The sequence below is a fragment of the Gallus gallus genome, chromosome 26, assembly GCF_016699485.2.
Source record: "Gallus gallus isolate bGalGal1 chromosome 26, bGalGal1.mat.broiler.GRCg7b, whole genome shotgun sequence".
In the NCBI taxonomy this organism is placed as follows: domain Eukaryota; kingdom Metazoa; phylum Chordata; class Aves; order Galliformes; family Phasianidae; genus Gallus; species Gallus gallus.
The window spans coordinates 5145750-5164166 of NC_052557.1; the positions used below are offsets into that span (position 1 = coordinate 5145750).

General features: G+C 50.3%; 2 long non-coding RNA genes across 4 annotated transcripts; one reads left to right on the top strand and one right to left on the bottom strand.

Moving 5' to 3' along the window:
• Positions 1-1038: 1038 nt before the first annotated feature.
• On the top strand, positions 1039-6274 carry LOC124417414. The gene is made up of 4 exons (XR_006932179.1): positions 1039-1148; positions 1560-1640; positions 4107-4163; positions 6068-6274. It is a non-coding gene; the product is annotated as an uncharacterized LOC124417414 (long non-coding RNA).
• Positions 6275-16158: 9884 nt separating this feature from the next.
• On the bottom strand, positions 16159-18322 carry LOC107055171. Of its 3 annotated transcripts, XR_001470182.4 has the most exons (3): positions 17814-18322; positions 17604-17724; positions 16159-16379 (listed from the first exon to the last, which is right to left on the bottom strand). It is a non-coding gene; the product is annotated as an uncharacterized LOC107055171 (long non-coding RNA). The 3 variants fall into 3 exon arrangements; XR_006932150.1 differs by having other exon boundaries at positions 17604-18322; XR_006932151.1 differs by having other exon boundaries at positions 16159-16571; positions 17604-18322.
• Between the last annotated feature and the right edge of the window lie 95 nt (positions 18323-18417).

The window sequence follows — 18417 nt, forward strand, 5'->3', positions numbered from 1 at the left end:
TGCTGTCTGCATGTAGGAACGGGCAGCAGAGCTGGATCCTGCCGCCAATCTCTGTCTCCAAGCATGAGTCCCAAGAACGATTTTGTGTTCTGTCAGCCAGTAAGAACAGGCCTTCAGAAGTGGGTGTATGTGCACATGATACAGATTCACAAGCTGCTCACTTGCACATAAATATCTGTGCCCAAATGCAGGTGTGTGCAGGTGAGCAAAACACATTTTAAAAGGGTATATGCATGAACGAATACGCACATGGGTGTTATTTTAGCTATGGACATATCACATGAAGAATGCTTTGTTTTAGCTATTCTGGATTTTTCTTTCTCTATTTTTATGCAATTTATGTCACATGCAATTTTTTATAGTGTGATCTTCTTAAATTTGGATTTATTAATGCATATGATCTTGAAAAATCCACTTAAGATTGACAGTGCATACTAGAGCCTAATCTATTACAATTTATTATTTATATGTGTGTGTGTGTGTGTGTGTGTGTGTATGTGCCATCACTAAGCATGCAGATCTTAAACTTCTTACAGTCAGGATTGGAAGGTTCCATCAGGCTGCTCCATGTAACGTGACCTATTTTCCCCATCTATCTCACCCATCAATCCCCATTATCTGCAAGGAAAGGGCCAGATGCCCTGGACTGTGAGCTGAGAGCACTGAGTACTGGCTGAGTACTGGCTGAGAGCACTGAGTACTGCCATCACCAAGAAGAGCTCTGAAGAACGGACATCATCCTGCATTTGTGACCACGTTCATGAGGTCTTATCCCTAAGAATGAATTATAGCAATGCCCCAGGAAGTTCCTTTTGGACTTGGTTTTGCTCTGAACCCTTCAGAGAAGGCTTTGCCCCCACAACAGCATCCCATCTAATTACTTATTAAGCTCTTTTTCTGGTAGACGACATCTGCCCATTTCCAATTAATCCTTGCTCGCAAGCTCAATAACCTGAGCCATCTGTATAGGTAAGAGAGATAAGCTTGCCATTAAACATTTACAGGACATAACAACAGAGCACTGAAGCAACAGTTGCTGAGACAACCCGGGCAGACAGGCGGTGTGGGTGTGCAGGGGGAGCTGATCCCCATCCTCCAACTGCCACGCTGCAACTGAAGGAGAAAATGTCTCTGTGTCTAAGCTCAGGGTATGTGGGCCATCAGGCACCAGCAAAAGACTGTTTGCTCCTCTCAAATTTCGGAGTGTTTTTGCGACATTAGCATGATACAGGCTTTTAAAATAATTCAGTAGCACTTAGGGCCCTAGAAATTCTAGCAACCATACAGCCCTTAAACAAAACATCTTAAGCATACTTAAGCAGTGGCTCTAACTGCCCTTTAACCTCAAATGCTTAAAACAGTTTAGAAGTCAGCCTGACCCCTTTGTTCAGCTTTCTCGAAGAGGGAGAAATGTGTCCTTAATTCTAGACAGAGACATTATCTGTGTCCCTGCATATCATCAGATACTGTCCTTGTTTTGAAAGAACAGTTTTGTTTCAAAATACTGCCAGGATGGGGTTTTATCTCACTGAGTGACTTTGTCCTTTTTCTCATTCAAGGTTGCAGTCTCTGGGGCAGCAAAGAGAACATCTTTAGCCAATATACTGCATTCCCTGAACAGCAACTAATGCCAACAGAGGGTAAGGTTTTGCCTATAAACATTCCTGAAAACATTCATGAACATGCAGGATTGGCAGATAATTTCTTTTAGGAGTGAAGAGTACAGGAGGCCACAAAAAGGGCAGTAGTCTCTCCTCTGCTCTCTCAGAGCCAAGAAAAAATACCAACAACAAAAGCAGAAAGCCTATGAGCTGTGAGCAAACTTCTCAAGGCAGCAGGGCACCAGGCAGGCCTGCTGACACAGGCACAGTACTGACCCATTCTCACCAATTCCTGAGCACACAGACATGAACTCAACTCCAGAAAATGGAAGCAAGCCAAACACAGACACAGCCCTGACAGCATGTTTAACTCTAGTGTGGGAGATGATCCAAAATCTCTTGTGCAGTCGACCCACTGGAGGAACAGGACGCTATCCGGAGGGACCTAGACAGGCTTGAGCAATGGGCCCTGGTGAAGCTTATGAGGTTCAACAAATCCAAATGCAACGTCTTCCACCTGAGTTGAGGCAAACCTTACTACCAGTACAAGCTGGGGGATGAAAGGATGGAGCACAGCCCTGCCAAAAAATACCTGGGGGTACTGGTGGATGGCAGCTGGACACAAGCCAGCACTGTGCCTTCCCAGCCCAGAAAGCCAACTGTATCCTGGGTGCATCCAAAGCAGCACTGCCAGCAGGGCCAGGGAGGTGATCATGCCCCTCTGCACTGGTGAGGCCTCACCTGGAGCACTGTGTCCAGATGTGGAGTCCTCAGTACAGGAGAGACATGGAGCTGTTGGAGCTACAAAAATGATCCGAGGTATGGAACACCTCTCCTGCAAGGACAGGCTGAGAGCTGGGGCTGTGCAGCCTGGAGAAGAGAAGGCTGTGAGGTGACCTGATAGTGGCCTTTCAATATCTAAAGGGGAGCTACAGGAAAGAAGGGGACAAACTCTTTAGCAGGGTCTGCGGTGACAGAACAAGGTGAAATGGCTTCAAGCTCAAAGAGGGGAGATTCAGGTCGGATGTAAGGAAAAAGTCTTACAGTCAGGGTGGTAAGGCACTGGAACAGGTTGCTTAGAGATGTGGTTGATGCCCCATCCCCTGAGACTTTCAAGGAAGGGCTGGATCAAGCCCTGCGCAACCTGATCTGTCCCTCTTCATTGCAGGTGAGTTGGACTAGATGCCCTTCAAAGGTCCCAAACTCTAAGGATTCCCCCCCGGAGGAGCACAGGGCCGGTGCTGCGCCGCGCTGCGCCGCGGGGTGGCGCCATAAACCCTCGTGCGCGCGGTGTACGACGTACATACGCCGCACATTGTCGTACATAACCGTTCTTTTCCCAGAACTCATTAATATATGCTAATGTGCGTGTGGGCACGCGTGGTCTCATTTAGAGTGGTCGTACGCCTATTTTATCCCCATTTTTTCCACTATCAACTTCATCACTGAGACTTCTGGCTGACCCTTAGCTGTTTTTCTCTGATTTGGCAAATTTCCATTGCTTGTTAGGATACTTTCAAAACAATATACGTGAAATCTGAGGAGAATGTCCTTGCACCTCATGAAATGCAAAGATAAGTAGTCTATTATGACTCCAGCGCTTCTTGTGAAGCGGAATTAAGAGGAAACAAGGCTGTTCACACACCAAGCAAAGTTGAAATGGAAAGTTTTAGAATTAGCACTCGTTGATTCCTTTTGGTAAACTAATATATCGGTCCTTAAACTGAAATACTAATCCCTGTTGCTAGACAAACCAGCCTGAATGAGTGTGAAGTTAGTTCAGAGCTGGCTCTGGGGGAAACACTTTGAGCTTCCCCATCTCTTCCTCATGGGGTGTGATGAGGTGATGAGATGGGGGACTGAGCCCACGGGCACCCGTGAAAGATCACTGCTTTCTGTTAGCTAATGGCTTCAGGAGGCTCCTGGCCCCAGTGCAGACCAGTTTGGTGTATTATTCAGTAAATAATTCTGCATACTGCAGATGTGAGAGAAAAGCCAGGTAAGCAGAAGATTGTGGCTAACTTGAAAGCAGTAAAAGTGAGATTCATCAAAGGAGATGCCAATTATTTACTTCACTCAGGGACACGCTGCAGGGAAGGAAGCTTTAGGTTTTTAGTGTGTGAATACACTTCTGTTCCGTGCTCGCATGCTGGCTAGCCTGTTCAGCAGGGCGTGGGAAAGCTGGAGCAGAGCACTGTCCTGGGCTTAATGCTGTGTTCCTGCCTTCTCCTGGGCACTCCTGGGGCAGCTCTACTGCAGAGGGAGGCTTGAAAGGCTGCCAGCTGTTTGGGGTGTTTTGTATTTTTTATTGGTTGGTTGGGTTGGTTTTTTTGGGGGGTGTTTTTTTTTTTTTTTTTTTTTGAGGGGGTGGAGGAGGAAGTGGTAGAAGCATCTGTCTCAAAATACTCCCATCAAACAGCAGTCATTTCTCCTCATTGATCAGACACGGGGAGGGATGGGTGATGGGGCTTCCCTTTGATTTGTGGCCCTTTGTTTTTCCCTCAGGGAAGTGAACACACCCATGTCCCATCCAGGAGCAGCAGGCGGTCGTGCAGGCCCAAGGTGATACATCTGCACCGCTTCTCCTTTCCTTCCTAACTTACAGGCTGGATGCAGTCACCCTTTCAGGCACCCACCCTGAGCACGCTGCTCACCGGCAGTCCGTCCTTCTTGTGCCAAACGTGTACAATCTGCCAGCACCGCAACACCTGGCAGCAACACAGCAGGTTTGGGAGGCTGTTACAGAGCTTGTGTTAGCAAGGGAAGAGCCATGCAGGCTCTCCTTCTTTGGAAGCGTGGCTCTGCTCCACGTCCCCACTCTGCACTGCCCTCGCTGTGGAGGTGCTGCGTGGCTGTCTCCTACGTCACATGTTTTTAAGAAGCTCTTGCCAGCTTCCTGCTGGGGAGCTGATCCTGCTGACGTGTGCAGGCCTGGCCACGTCAGGCACGGCCGGGAAGGGAAATACAGTCCTTTTTTGGGTGCAGTTTAGAGCGAAATCTATTGGCCTGAGCAGAGGGAGGGCTGAGATTCAGGAACAGCTGGGCTCTGTCAGTAATTTAGCACTAAGAGCTTAAACAATGTCCAGGATAAACACATGCCTGGACTGGCAGACCTCCCTCTTTTTTCTCAGCTCAGCACAATATTTTCCTTTCTCTTTTAAAAGTGTTATTTCACTGCAGATAATTAATTAGAGTGGAATGCTTTTCCAGAGTTATATTTAGATTTCCTTCTCTGATGGCACTCCCCCATTCCAGCTTTTCTGACGAAGCTGTAACACTGTGCTTTATGAAATGGAAACAGTTATTCCCCTTCCACAGAATTTAGCAGTTTTGGGGATTCAAAAAGGTGGTGTGTTGTGGGAAGGACCAGTGTGGTAGAAGTGAACCTTCAGCTTCAGTCTGGGGGCTTTCAGGTGCCCAAAGAAGGGGGAACAAAAAAGCCTGAGAGCATGCTTGAAGTGGCGTGTTATTCCTGGTGGGTTAGATGTATGCACACACATTTGGCAATTTGGGCATCAGCAGTAATTCTCTAAGACAGACTTATGTCAGATCCTCACCTGAGTGCTTCTCAGCTTTGGGAGAACCCCAAGCTAGATGCAAAATCCAGAGCAAGGCACCTTTCTCTGGCGCACCCACCCTACCTGCCTGGCAAGGCTCTGTTGCTCTGCCTTCCTTCCAGCTCTGACACGGCTGCACGCTGCAAAGTTCCTTTCATGTGGGCGCCTGTGCGATAAGACAGCTCTGCTCTGTGCCTACGTGGCATAGTTAAAAAAATAATAATAATAAATCAGGCTACCAAGGTTACAGAGCTATGAGGAGGAGATAGTAAATCTGAGAACAGCTTTCTACCCTTGCATAAACAGCCTGGAATGAAGGACAATTACAGTGCTGCCATTGTGGGATCGGCTGCTCAGCTGGAAAGCCCCTTCCCCCCTCCCAGCCCGACCCAGGGTTCTGCCTGCTTTAATGTGTGTTGCCATAAGCCAGGGTTACACCCATGTTTCTAATCTTATCGGCGGTGGGAGAAACCTGCTCAGCAGGGTCACAGGGCAGGAGGCACCGTGGGTCCAGCAGGAGTATTTCTGTTTTTCTCACGTTGGTCAAGACTTGGTAAGAATCTTTTCTATCCCACATGTGATGCCTTTGCATAGTTAAAGCTGCATAAAGTGTAATTAGGCAGACCCCTGTAATTAAGATGATTATGTAAGGTAAGCACCCCACAGAGTAATTGTGGTCAATTTTTAGCATACCCAGGGGCAGTTACAGGGCCAAAAGTGGCCCTTCAAATGATTTATCTGCTCACATGTCTCTAAAGTACTCACCTTAGGTGTGTCTTAGGTGACATCTTTGAAGTGGACTTTATTGTTGTTCTCCTGCTGGGAAACAGCTGGCTGGAGAAGTACTCTTTTTTTCTTCCATCTTTCAGTAAAAAAGAGGAGTTCTGTGTCTTGTCTCTATTCTGACAGAGCCTGAAACTGAGACCCAAGATGTGAGTGACCCAGATTCAGACATGACGTGCCAGAAGGCAGCCTTGATTTGGAGCACTCTATTCACAGGTACAGTGTGGGCTGCTCTAGGCAGAGGCTCACTTGCTCATTGTCCTCCTCTGTTTTTCATGAGAAATTCCACCCTGGTTCTGAGAAATGTACCCAATAAAATGGTGTTAATATGAACACACTTCCTTGACGTGTTTTGTTCACAGTGAAAAGACACATTGATTCTGCTGCATGTACCACGAGGCTCTCTGTTCTTTTGAGACAAAAGGGAACTCTCTGCTCTCTTTTAGCTTTTTGCTGTGTTCTTGAAGCCGTTTTATCCCTTCTCTGCCTGGAGATCATAGAATCATAGAATGGCCTGGGTTGAAAAGGACCACAGTGATCATCGAGTTTCAATCCCCTGCTATGTGCAGGGTCGCCAACCACCAGACCAGGCTGCCCAGAGATCGACCTCTGCTCAATCAGTAAAATGCCTGAGGCAAACCAGATCCTACCCTGCATCTCAGCTCTGAATATGGAGTCACTCTGTCCTCATCCAGGGACACAGGAGCTAGGATCTGGCTACAGTTGCTGAGTGTTGGTACCAGTCTTGATAGAACCCAGCAGGGAAGGACACTATTAAGATTTAGAAGCTGTAGGAAGTTGTACGTTGGAAACATATTGCCTCATTTTCCCTCTCCCACTTTCCAGGAAGAGCCCATCTTCGTAGCCTTTGGGAAGCAGCAGAGGTGTCCGCAGGCCATCTTTGCTCTTGGGCTGGACCAGATCCCCCTCTAGTCTGCCAGCAACACATCCAGGATGTTTCCTAATGCATGTTTTCCAAGCTACATAGTGCTGGGACCTCCCCTTTTTGAAAGCAAAACTGAGAGGGCTCTGTGAATGCATTCTGAGACAATGCAGGAAACACTGAGGTACCAGCATGTGCTGCTACAAAGTCCTGCCCCTCTGGATCACTGGGCCCAGTGTTCTGCAATGTCCATCAAGGGGAGCTTCAGGGATGTCAGTAAATTCACTGCTTTTGGTAGCATCTAAAAGGTTTAAAATCACACCATCTCTTCTCTCATTGACCTCCTGTATTCATTTTCTCTGATTGTTTTAGCTGACACCTGTATTTCAGATCTTAACTTGAGATAGTTCATGTTTTCAGATTTCTTCTTAGGAACAACCTTTTTTAAATAAAAAGCTCAGCCCTTGCAAGAGAAGAAAAGCTTCCAAACATGAGGAGTCTTGTGATAAGATCTGCACTGGTGATTTTGAGCTGAAATTTATGATGGTGGAACAGAACAGTTTGAGCACAGTGTGGCCGTGCTAGAAAGAGGGAAAACAACCACTTATGGCAGAAAAACATGTACAGTTGCTGAGTAGGGGCTCTCCTGGGCTCTGGAGCCGGCAGGGTGAAGGGTGCATGGGTTATTATTAGCTGCTTTGTATCGTAAAGAGGGCCCTCGGTTGCCTGGTCTCTGCAAAAGCTGCTTTGCTGAAGAGTACTCTTGAGAACAAGGAAGTGGAAAGCAGGAATTTCAGCCCCTTTTAAGGTCTGTTTACTCTTCAGCCTCTGCAGATCTCAAGGGCATGTGTATGAGGCAAATCTGAAATGGTTATGGGGAGAGCTGGGGGCACAGGAGGGAGCAGAGATCCCTGGAGCCATCAGCCAGGAGTTATGGAAACACTCCCCTGCTCCACAGGGCCACTGCTGTACTGAGCATCCATAGTGTGTGTTGGCAGTGGCTCTTCTGCAGGAATCATAACACAACAGTGCTGTCCCCTGTGTGTTCATAGGGCTTGTTGCTACTGGAAAACTGCAAAGTGACTTTTCTCTCCCTTCTTGCTCTGGACAGTGTTTTCTGTGAGGAGATCTCAGCAATCATCCTCTTCATTGTAGGGGATGGTCACGTAGCGACATTCCCAGCTCCTCGAATGCACATCTTTTCAGGTTCAGAAGTCTCCATGTGCTTTTATAATGGGATGCGAGTCTCCATGTGCATCAGGAAACTGAGGTACATACTAAGAAAATTCGAGTTGCTGTTGCAAATACACAGCAGGTGTGTCCCAGCAGCAGGATCAACTTTAAAATGTGATGGAGCAACCTGTTCTGGACACCATCTCCAAGCAATTGGAAGGGAAGAAGGTTATCAGGAGTAGTCAACATGGATTCACCATGGGGAATCATGCTTGACTAATCTGATAGCCTTCTTTGATATCATCCCTGGCTGGGTAGATGGGAGGAGAGCAGTGGATGTTGTGTACCTTGACTTCAGCAAGGTGTTTGCTATTGTCTCCCACAACACCCTTGCTATGAAACTTATAAAATGTGGGATAGATGAGTAGATGGTGAGGTGGACTGAGAACTGACTGACTGTCAGAGCTCAGAGGGTTGTCATAAGTGATGCAGGGTCTGGTTGAAGTGGTGTTCCCTAGGGGTCGGTGCTCAGTCTGGACTTGCTCAGTGTCTTTATCAGCAACCTGGATGAAGGGACAGAGTCCACCCTCAGCAAGTTTGCTGATGATACAAAGCTGGGAGGATTGGCTGACATACCTGAAGGTTGTGCTACCATTCAACAAGACCTGGACAGACTGGAGAGCTGGGCAGAGAGGAACCTGGTGAGGTTTAACAAGAGCAAGTGTAGAGTCTTGTACCTGGGGAGGAATAATTGCATGCATCAGTACAGGTTAGGGGATGACCCACTGGAGAGGAGCTCTGGGTGTTCTGGAGGACAACATGTTGGCCATGAGCCAGTAGTGTGTCCTTGTGGCCAAGAAGGCCACCGGTATCCTGGGGTGCATTCAAAAGAGCATGGCCAGCAGGCTGAGGGAGGTGATCCTCTCCCTCTACTCTGCCCTGGTGAGGCCACATTTAGACTACTGTGTCCAGTTCTGGGCTCTGGTGAGACTGGGAATGTGTGTAGCCCTTCAGTCTTGCAGGCCTTGGCGTACCTCAGGAAGGTAGGGTGGGCTGCTGAATTGAGGAGCTGTAAGGGAGGCAGCAGGGCCTCCCGTCCCCCGGCCCTGGTCTGTGCTGATGTCTTGGCTGTGGGCAGATTGGATTGCACATTCCCAGCTGGGAGGGAGGCTTCCTGACTGAGCTCCATGTATAATTCACTCAGCATGGCCTCAGCCAAGGCTCAGTACAGGGAGGAGAAAATGGTTTATTGTTTTTCCAAACCTTCTTTTGTTTCCTAAGGAATGTGGCTGCAGAGCCCTGCTGCCTGAACCTCGTTGGAGAGTGCTGTTCTGAAGGAAGGTGTTCCGTGAGATTGCTGTGCCCAACAGGGGAGGTGTGCCAGCAAAGGAGCTGTGTGCTGTTTTTCTCACAGCCAATTATCTGAATTCCCTCTGTGACACCACTCACACCACTCTCCAGCCTCTCAGGCGCTGTGGCAGAACCCATCACCATTTCCCTTGTATGGCTTTTTCCTCTGCTACCTGTAATGGGGAACAGCGCCCATGCATTGGATTTCCAGTTGTCGCTCTTGGCATAGACACCCTGTTTGGTTTATGGTGCCCATTCAAATTCCAGAAGTGCTGCAACATCCCAGATAGCTTTGCTGACCTCCCAGTGGGAGACAGGAACATAGCTGTCTGGGGTGGGAGTGGGACCGTCCCTGCCATTACAGGTGGGTGGGGCTGGGGTATAACAGGGCACCCAAAAGCATTAATTATGGTGTGATGCATGTGGAGGTCAATTGCTTCAAGGAGCTCTGGGAATGCTGGTCAGCATGGGCAGCACTGAAACCTGGGCCAGGTCGCTGGTCTCTCAGGATCTTCTGCACTGCTGCCCTAGCTCTAAAAGACTCCTTGAGGCCAAGTCTTTGACCATTTCATCCTTGCATATCTTGGAGGTAGCCTCACAGAGGCCTTTTCCAGGACACTGGTGTTATGTTTAGCTTAAGCAGGTTCAAATGTACCAGTTTCATTCCAAACCTAGCTTCTGTGCAAAGCTCCTGAGTTTTCACAGAGTGAAACCAAAGTCCTGAGCAGAAATTGAGCAACAGGGCAGGGCCTTGGCCAGGCACCAAGGTGACCTGAAAATGGCTCAGGAATCCAGACCCCACCTCCTCTCCTCAAATGTACACTGATAAAATCATGTCTGCTTTAATGCTTTTAAATACAAGTGGGGAAAAAATGCCCCTAGAGACTGTGCTAAAGCCTTGGTTGTTTTTGATATGCAGAAATATGAAGAGAGAGAGTTTATGTGCTACTTCTGTGAGTAATAGATGTGATTCTAACCTGAAACTTGGAATCCAAATCCAGATGAACTCTATGTGCAATCCAAAGACATGCCTAAACCCCTTTTTTTTGGGGGGGGGGGTTGAGGCGGGGGGGTTAAATGACCCCTAAACTCGCCTACTCCCTCCCTCCCTGGCTGCACACATCCTGGCAGTGCGGGGTGAATTCCAGCTCCCCAGCCACGTGTCTGTCCGATTCCCATCTCCCTGACCTTCTTAACTAACAAAACTCTCGGTGGGACTTCAACAGAAGGTATAATGAAGAAAACCGCGTTTGCTTCCTCTGCTGAAGTCTTCAGGGCAGCATTAAAGAAGTGAATGCAGTCAGCAAGCTGAAGTGAGGGGCGTTGACTGGGGTCAATAGGATTTGGGAAGAAGCAAAGGTCTGTTTTTCAGCCAGTTTTTCAGCAGTATCATAGTGAGGAAGGTCAGATATTGCTGATAAGAGAACAGTATCACCTCAACACTGGCTCCCAATGAATACTTGCTGCGTTCTCCTTCCTTCCAAGCACCACCCTGGGAAGACAGTAGCTCTGCCTTTGCCTCGTGCTTGGCTGTCTGTTGGCATCAGCTACAAAAATGAGCCGTGTGCTGCTGAGAGAGAGCCAGGGGCCAACACAGTGTGCTGCTTGCTTGTGGGATTGTGGCTGTGGGGAGATTGGGAAAATATGAGGGGCTGGATGCATATGGTACACCGCATGCCTGCCCCCCCCGCCCAGGTGCAGCACTCACTAAAAAACAATGAACTGGCTTTGCCAGGGAGGGCCAGGAATCCTTGGGAACAGCCTACAGCAGTCCTGCAGAGTCCACCTGCTATTCAGGAGGTAGCTCTCCTAGTGAGGATCAGGCTGCCTTTTGGGAAAGGGCACCACCCAGATCTAAACTCTGTAGGGTGTTGCTCCACTTTATCTGGGCTGCCTTTGTGCACTAATTGATGTTTGCAGGGGTTGGGAGGTTGGCTGGGCTCTGAGAAGTACTGACTTCTTTCATATTTGTGGGTGTAGCCTGAGAAGAACCCCAAGGACCTTCTCCCAGTGTCCCTTCTCTCTTCACTCTGGAGCCCGGACCATCTGCACACTGCTGCTCTCCCTAGCTGTAAGACAAAAGTCCCCTGTGGGTTTCATTCTGTGTAGGTGGAGGCCACAAGGAGAGGGATGCACTGAACAGAGCTTTGTCCATAGAGCAGCTATTGATTATGCCTTGCATAATCCATGCTGTGGGGTTGAGCTGGGAATCAATAAGAGGACTGGTAGAGAGGGATAAAAGGGAAGTCAGATCCATAGCTTGTGATGGCAGTGAGGTTCTGGAGTTAGCCATAAATGAGATTGAGTGTAGCTTGTACCAGTGTTGGTGTAGGCCACAATCTGGAAGTTGTATAGCTACTTACTTTCTCCTGTTAGCAGCACCAGCTACTCTAACGCTTTGAAGTCTGTGTGAGATGGGCTCAATCTCTTCAGCCTTGTGGGAAAGCACTGATCTCAGAAAGATCTCATTTTCTGTTTGACACTATATGTCCTATAAAACCCTTGGGCAAAGGATTCTGCATAGTGGAGACCCTCAGGTCTCTGGTGCCACAATGGACATCACTTTAATCTGTAACCATCTCCTCTTCTCTTTGACACTGTGGGTAAATCAGCTGCTGTCCCTGGGCTTCCAAAACCCACCTTAAGGTCCAAAAGAGACTTCCCACTTGGTACCAAGATGTCAGGTGGTTCTGAACAGGGTCAGTACATTCACTTACCAACTGCTACAGCAACAGTGCCTTTGGTGCTCTTGCCCTTATTTCGTTGCTGATGATTGGGGTTGCTATGGTGCTGCAAGACATGTTGTCCTGCATTAATGATATATAAGCAATAAATGCAGATTTAGGCAATGTGCTGCTCTGGCAGCTCCGTCACAGCATTGCTCCATGGCTGAGCTGGAGTTTGGCAGATGAGCCACATTCTCTCTGCTGAAAAAAAATCCTGTCTTGTGGTTTTCAGCCAGAGGGTTTTTCTTAACTTCTCATTTCTAAGAAAAGAAAAATCCCTTTTTCGTAGTGTGGCTGCATTGCAGTGAAGTGTGAAAGCACTATATATAGCCCTGCAGCCTCCCCTCAAAGGAATGATGTGCAATAGGCCCTAGGGGGGAGGCTTGCTTGGGAATGTGGAGGGGGGAACAGAGGACCCCTGTCATGCTGTAGCAGTGGGGAGGATGGGTCCCATGTCACACCTCTGCTCTGCAGCTTGGAACAAAACCCAGCACCCTGCAGGCTCAGTTTCCTGCCCTCATACATAGTGAGATCCTCGTGTGGTTGTCCATGTGTCTTTGTGGCGCTGGGGAAGCTTTGGATCCCTGTCCCACAGTGTTGGTGGGTTCGCCACCAGTTGTTCTGTGTTTACCTATACCCAGCTATGGGGAGGGAAATCATGTTTTGACTGGAGCTAGTCCGTGCCTGGGGACTTTCTAGAGCAGCCACACCCCAGGATGCTGCAATAGTGGAGATCGGCCAAGGGGCACTTTGCCTCTGCACACAGCTGTGTGTTTACGTTGCTGTGCTGCAGGCGGGGGCTGGGGGAAGATGTCAGCGCCAAGGGCTGCTGGGGGCAGAGGGGTGGAACAGGACATGCATCTGCCAGAGTCCCACTGATCCTTGCTCCATTTCAGAGCACGAGCCAGGGCTCTGGACTCGTTCTATCTCATGAACCAACAAGCCCATTCCAGGCTTTACAGCTGGCGACTTTCTCTGGATCTGCCCTTTTTACCCCCTCAAGCTTTGTTGAACCGGAACAGATGTAGGTGGAGGTGGTGGCATCCTGCACAGAGGATGTGGAAAGAAACAATAACCAAGTGCAAAGAACAGGAAACAGCTATGAAATCAGCACGAGGTCACCTACACACCTTCCCCATCGCATCAGCTTCAGAAGAAACCATTGTCTGAAGCTTCTTCTCCAGCTGATTATACTTTGCTTTGAGCAAATGTATTACAGAAGATGCTTGTCAACATGGGTTCAGCAAGAAGCTGGGAAGGCTGAGGAGAACCCCCGCAGACTGCTGAGGGCACCTGGAGCCAGTGAGTGCTCAGCACCATTGGAAACCAGGCCCGAAGTCCTAAGAAATTAGAAGAAAAAGCAATTACTTTGCTTGTGGCTCCCTTGAGTATAGCAATGTTTGCTTCCTAAAATACTTCTGAACAGATGTGACATTTGCAGTGGGACAGACAGGCTGTTTTCCATGAGGAAATACGGCCTGCTGTAAGGAAAGAGGCTCAGATGGAGGTTGTTGGGTGAAAGGCATCTCCTGGGGACACGGCAGGCAGCTGCTGGAGCCCTGGGCTGTGCTCCCAAAATGCTGGAGAACATCCAGCCCTCGCTCCATACCCTCTGTGGATGAGGCAGAGGGGGATATTTAGTGTCCTGATAGCCTGCAGGTGGAACTGCCTGATGGAACAGCCCAAAGTATTTCCATCTATCCATCCATCCATCCATCCATCCATCCATCCATCCATCCATCCATCCACCCACCCGCCCACCCACTGCTGTAGCTGCACAGGCACTGTGGGAAGGAGCCAGGTGATGGGCAGCACAAACTGGGACAAGGAGCTGCCAGCAGCCATTCAGCAAGGTGCAAGGTGCACATGGAGGTGTGCAGGGTGCTGAGCTCCCAGGAGCACGGCCTGACTAGGGCACGTTCTGGCTCTGGTTCACACTGCCAGGAATCCATAAGTGCTGCAGAATGAGGGCTAATCTCAGTAGCTAACATGTTAAAAAGCCTTTGTTTTCTGCCCAGCTTCTTCCCCGCTCTCGACTGTGTTTCACACGGTTCAGTCACAGCCATATTTCACAACTGTGTGTTTTGAAAGGACTTATTAGCTCTAAGTGTGGGTTGGGCTTAAGACTCTTGCTTTATTGTTTACCCTGCCTGCTAGGCCTGTTTCTGGGGTCAGACCCAGGTTACCAATTACAGCTATGATTAAACACACTCGCCCTGCTTACCCCTTGGCTTTTTTCCCCTTAAATTCCAACTGATCATTCTTAACCCCTGTTAGCAACCAGGTGGCTGCTGGCAGCACCATCATGATGTCTCTGGCAGAGCCAGACAATGAGATTTGAGCCAGGCCGGCACATCGGTCGTTTCTACAGCTCAGAACTGCTTCTGGAAGCTTTTAACTTTTTTAATGTAAAGAAAGCCTTCCTGCATCCACACAGATAACCTACAGTCTATCTCCAGTGTTGGGGTAATTGGGAGGGACCCAAATGGGAGAAGTGACAGCTAATTTAGCAGTCTGTGGGACACATCTAATCAGGCGGATTTGGATGTGAATTCTGTGTGTAACTATTTCACTGCTGATAACAGGGGCTGCGGATTCACACCGTGGCTGTCTGACTGGCAGCTGACTCTGGTGATGCTCAAAAGCTGGGTTCTGTGTCTAACGCCTTATGAACTTCAGCCCAACGTGGTAAATGGGTGCCCCTTCAAACCCAGCAGATGGAAGCATGGCATGGGAACAGTCGCCTTTTAGGTGTACATAAAACACTGGAGTTGCTGACTCTGGAAAAGCCCGAGTCCTGTGAGCAGCTTGCTCTGACCATGCTGAATTTTAACCCTTCATTGAAAGCCAAATATTACCCTTTTATTGTAAATTTTCCAGCTCAGCTGGTTTTGAACCTCATTTGGATAAACGGGGCCAGAGTGTTTGAAGGCCTACCAGCCTTTAACTCCCATGAAACCAGTTACAAATGCAGTCTGGCCAATCACTATGGAGAGGTTTATTGGTGGTTTTGTTTTGTTTGATTTTGTTTGTTTTATTTTAAATTGAAATCAAAATGCTCTTGGACGTTTCCAGCTAGACACAGGGCAGAAACAAATCTAGCCAGACTGACATTAAAACAGCTCTACCTTCTCTTTTTCAAATGAATTTTATCTTCTAATTGTTTGTTTACTCTGTAACTCCTCAAAGCAATTTCAGAGTGTGTATTAAGTCTATGCCCTGTCTTTAAGACTGCAGTCTTGTTGTAACAGGGCCAGAAGTTATGGGCGCATAACCCGCTTAGAGATCCTTCAGCTCCACAGGAAATCTCTTATTGGAAGGGCTTAACGAAGACAATCTGATTGCAGGGCCTGGGCCGGTGTCAGACGGTATGAACACGGAAGACAAAGGCCCTGAGCAGTGCGAGGGGAGCCTGTATGAACACGGTGATTAAGAACAAATGGAGGATCTGAATTTGGAGAATGGTGCCACCGCTGACTGCACCCACTTGTGGAGCAGGGGTGACCAGGGGAACTTGCTTGCCAAGGTCAGGGCTTCAGCAGCACTTCGGGAACACTGTGAGCCCTGATGGTGAACAAACTGGTGCTTGCTATGAGTGCTATTCTTGGCAGACCAGAGGTGCTCTTCTACTGACTCAGTTCTGGGTGATGCCATCCCAGTACTTCTTAAGGCGCTCCTTCTGTTGGATGGCAGCACAGCCCCTCTTCCAGCTTGTTCAGGCAGGCTGCAAACGCAGCTCAGCCCTTCTGCCTTTTACTATGGTAGAAAAGTTAAGGTTTGTTTTTTGCTTTGGCTTTTCCTGATGCATTTGTATAAAGGTGTCTTCTATGAGGATGGCTTTGTTTACTTCCTAATTTCATGCCGCTTATGACTGTACCCACGCGCTCCGAGTGTGTTTGCTGGCTGACAGTCCAGGTGTGTTTAAAGTAATCAAGCTCTGTGTGGACAGGCTCACTCCATGTGTTTGTGCAGCCTCCTCCAGGGCCCCCAGCTGCTGCTCCAGTACAAAAACCCTGCCCTGCACTGTGCCCTGTGCTGGGTTTCACATGGACCCATGTGCTCTTTCATGTGTGTTGCTGACTTAAAAAAAAAAAAAAAGTCTTTAGACTTTAATCCTTAGGTTTATTTCAAAGCTTACAAAGGCAAATCTGGTTTATAGCAAGAGATTTGCCTGATTCCTTGTGCTTTGCAGATGAATGGAGCAGCAGATGGAGGGGGGAGGGGAGGACCAAGGACCCCTTGGCTCACTCTTCTTGCTTGCTTGACCCTACTTCTGTGCTGCTGCCCACAGTGCGTTTCTTTTGAGCTGTGCAGAACAAGAAACAGGGTCAGGACGGACCTCTGCTTGGGCATTATCTTCTATTACAATCTTCCACGATTTCAAAAGCTATTTTCGTCTCCTTGCTCCTTTTTTTTTGGGGGGGGGGGGGGGGGGCTACACATTTCTACACAGCCATAGATTCGTGCTTCGAAAGGTGTGGAATCCCCTGCACAGTGCCTGCATGTAGGAAGACAGAGGTGTGAATAAAACAAACTGCAGACTCTGGAAGTAAAAAAGCCTCTAAAAAACCCAACGGCACCCTCAAGCCATGGACAACAGCTGGGACTTCTGAGACCTGCTGTGCAAAGAGGTGCTGGAAAGCCCCCCCACAGCCCCCGCTACACTGAACTCCCCACTGTTGGCAGGGAGTGCTGTCAGATGGCTCTTGCCAAAAGCAGGGTGCCCAGGTGGGCCCCACAGGGCTCGGTGGCAGCCGCACCTTATCCTATCAGGGAGCCTTATCAGGGAGTGAGCACAGTGCCAGGACGGGAGTGGCACTGTGGGAACCGCCATGCCCCAGCTGCAGGCTGCCCTGCTGGCAGAGGCACAGCCAGGTGAGCTCCCGGCCTGCTTCGGTGCCTGCAGCGGCACCCACTGCTTGTGGAGGAGCCAGATGAGGCCCCGGCCATAGAATGCCTTTCCACCGCGGTTTGCATCACACTGCGGCTTCAGATCCTCCCCAGTGCACACCACGGGAGGGATCCAGGGCTGCCAGACAATGGCTCCAAACGATCCCAGCTCTCTGCCAAGGAATATTCATTCAGAAAACCCATCCTGTTTTGATACCAGCTCTCTCATGTTGGATCAAAGCAAAGGCAAGAACAGAGCTTGGTCTCCCACTGTTGCTTTAGCTTCGGGCCGGTTTCACCAGAAGCTGGGCGAGTGCCTCCATCCTGGCAGTGGGGCCGGCTGCTGCATCTCCCTGTTTTGTAGTGGCTTTTGGGTGCCGCCTGCACCTTGCTGCACATCAAGGCCGTGTGCTGCTTGCTCTGCTCCTCTCCCCTGCTGCTGGGCTGGACAGAGGCATCCGAGGACACCCGTCTGGGCACCGTGCTTGCCCGGGCTTGCCCTCCCCGTTCGGTGGTGTGACACGTCCCTGCGCTGCAGCCGCCTCCCGGCTCCCCTGTCCGGGCTGCTGGCTGCAGGTGGCCGCCCTCACCCCTCACCCCGGGCAGAAAGCCAACAGTGGGGCTGCGATGTCCCCCGCACCTGTTTGGGACAGCACAGAGGATGCCGAGTCCTCCCTGCACGCTTCAGGGATCTCCGCCACGGCTTTGGCCTTATCCAGAGCTGGGCGATGGGGGAACGTGGACGTGGACGCGGATGTGTCCTGGGGAAGGAGATGCGGCGGTGGCAGCGTGCCCGTAGGCCGCTGGGGAGGGGCGGTGCCACGAGGAGGGAGCATCCCCGCATCCGTACCCAGGGCCGGCGGCGGGAGCCCGGCACGGGCAGCCTGGGGTGGCCGATCCCTGCGATTCAGCTCAGCAGAAGTGCCGCCCCGCGGACACCGAGAGCGCGGCGATGCCGACCCGGCTGTCCAGGAAGCGATCCCTCGGCAGCACAGCCCGCAGCGCCCGTCCGTCGCCGGCCGCCGACAGCTCGGCGAGGAGCGGCCTTCGCTTCACCCTCCCGGGGCGTCGTGCCCGCTGATGGGCCCCCTTACCCCCCTGCCATCCCTTGAGCACCTATAGGTGCCGCAGCTCCGGAGCTGACAAGAAGACCACTACCCCCCACCCCCCCATCCTCTTGGCACGCAGCCCGTCCTCGGGATCACGGCACCGCGACGAACCCCGGCCCTGGCTTCTTTTTCTTCCTCCCCCCCGCCCCCCTCCCGGGTCAGCCCAAAAATAGCCCTCCCGTAAGCATCCCTCCCCCCCACCGCCCTCTCACGGCCGCGCCGACGTCACTCCTTCCACGGCGCTGAGCTCAGCCGCTATTTGCATACCGCTCCGTGCGCCCAATGGGCTCCGAGGCGCCGCTGCCGCCCCCCGCGCGGCGGTACTTAACGGCGGTGCGGAGCGGG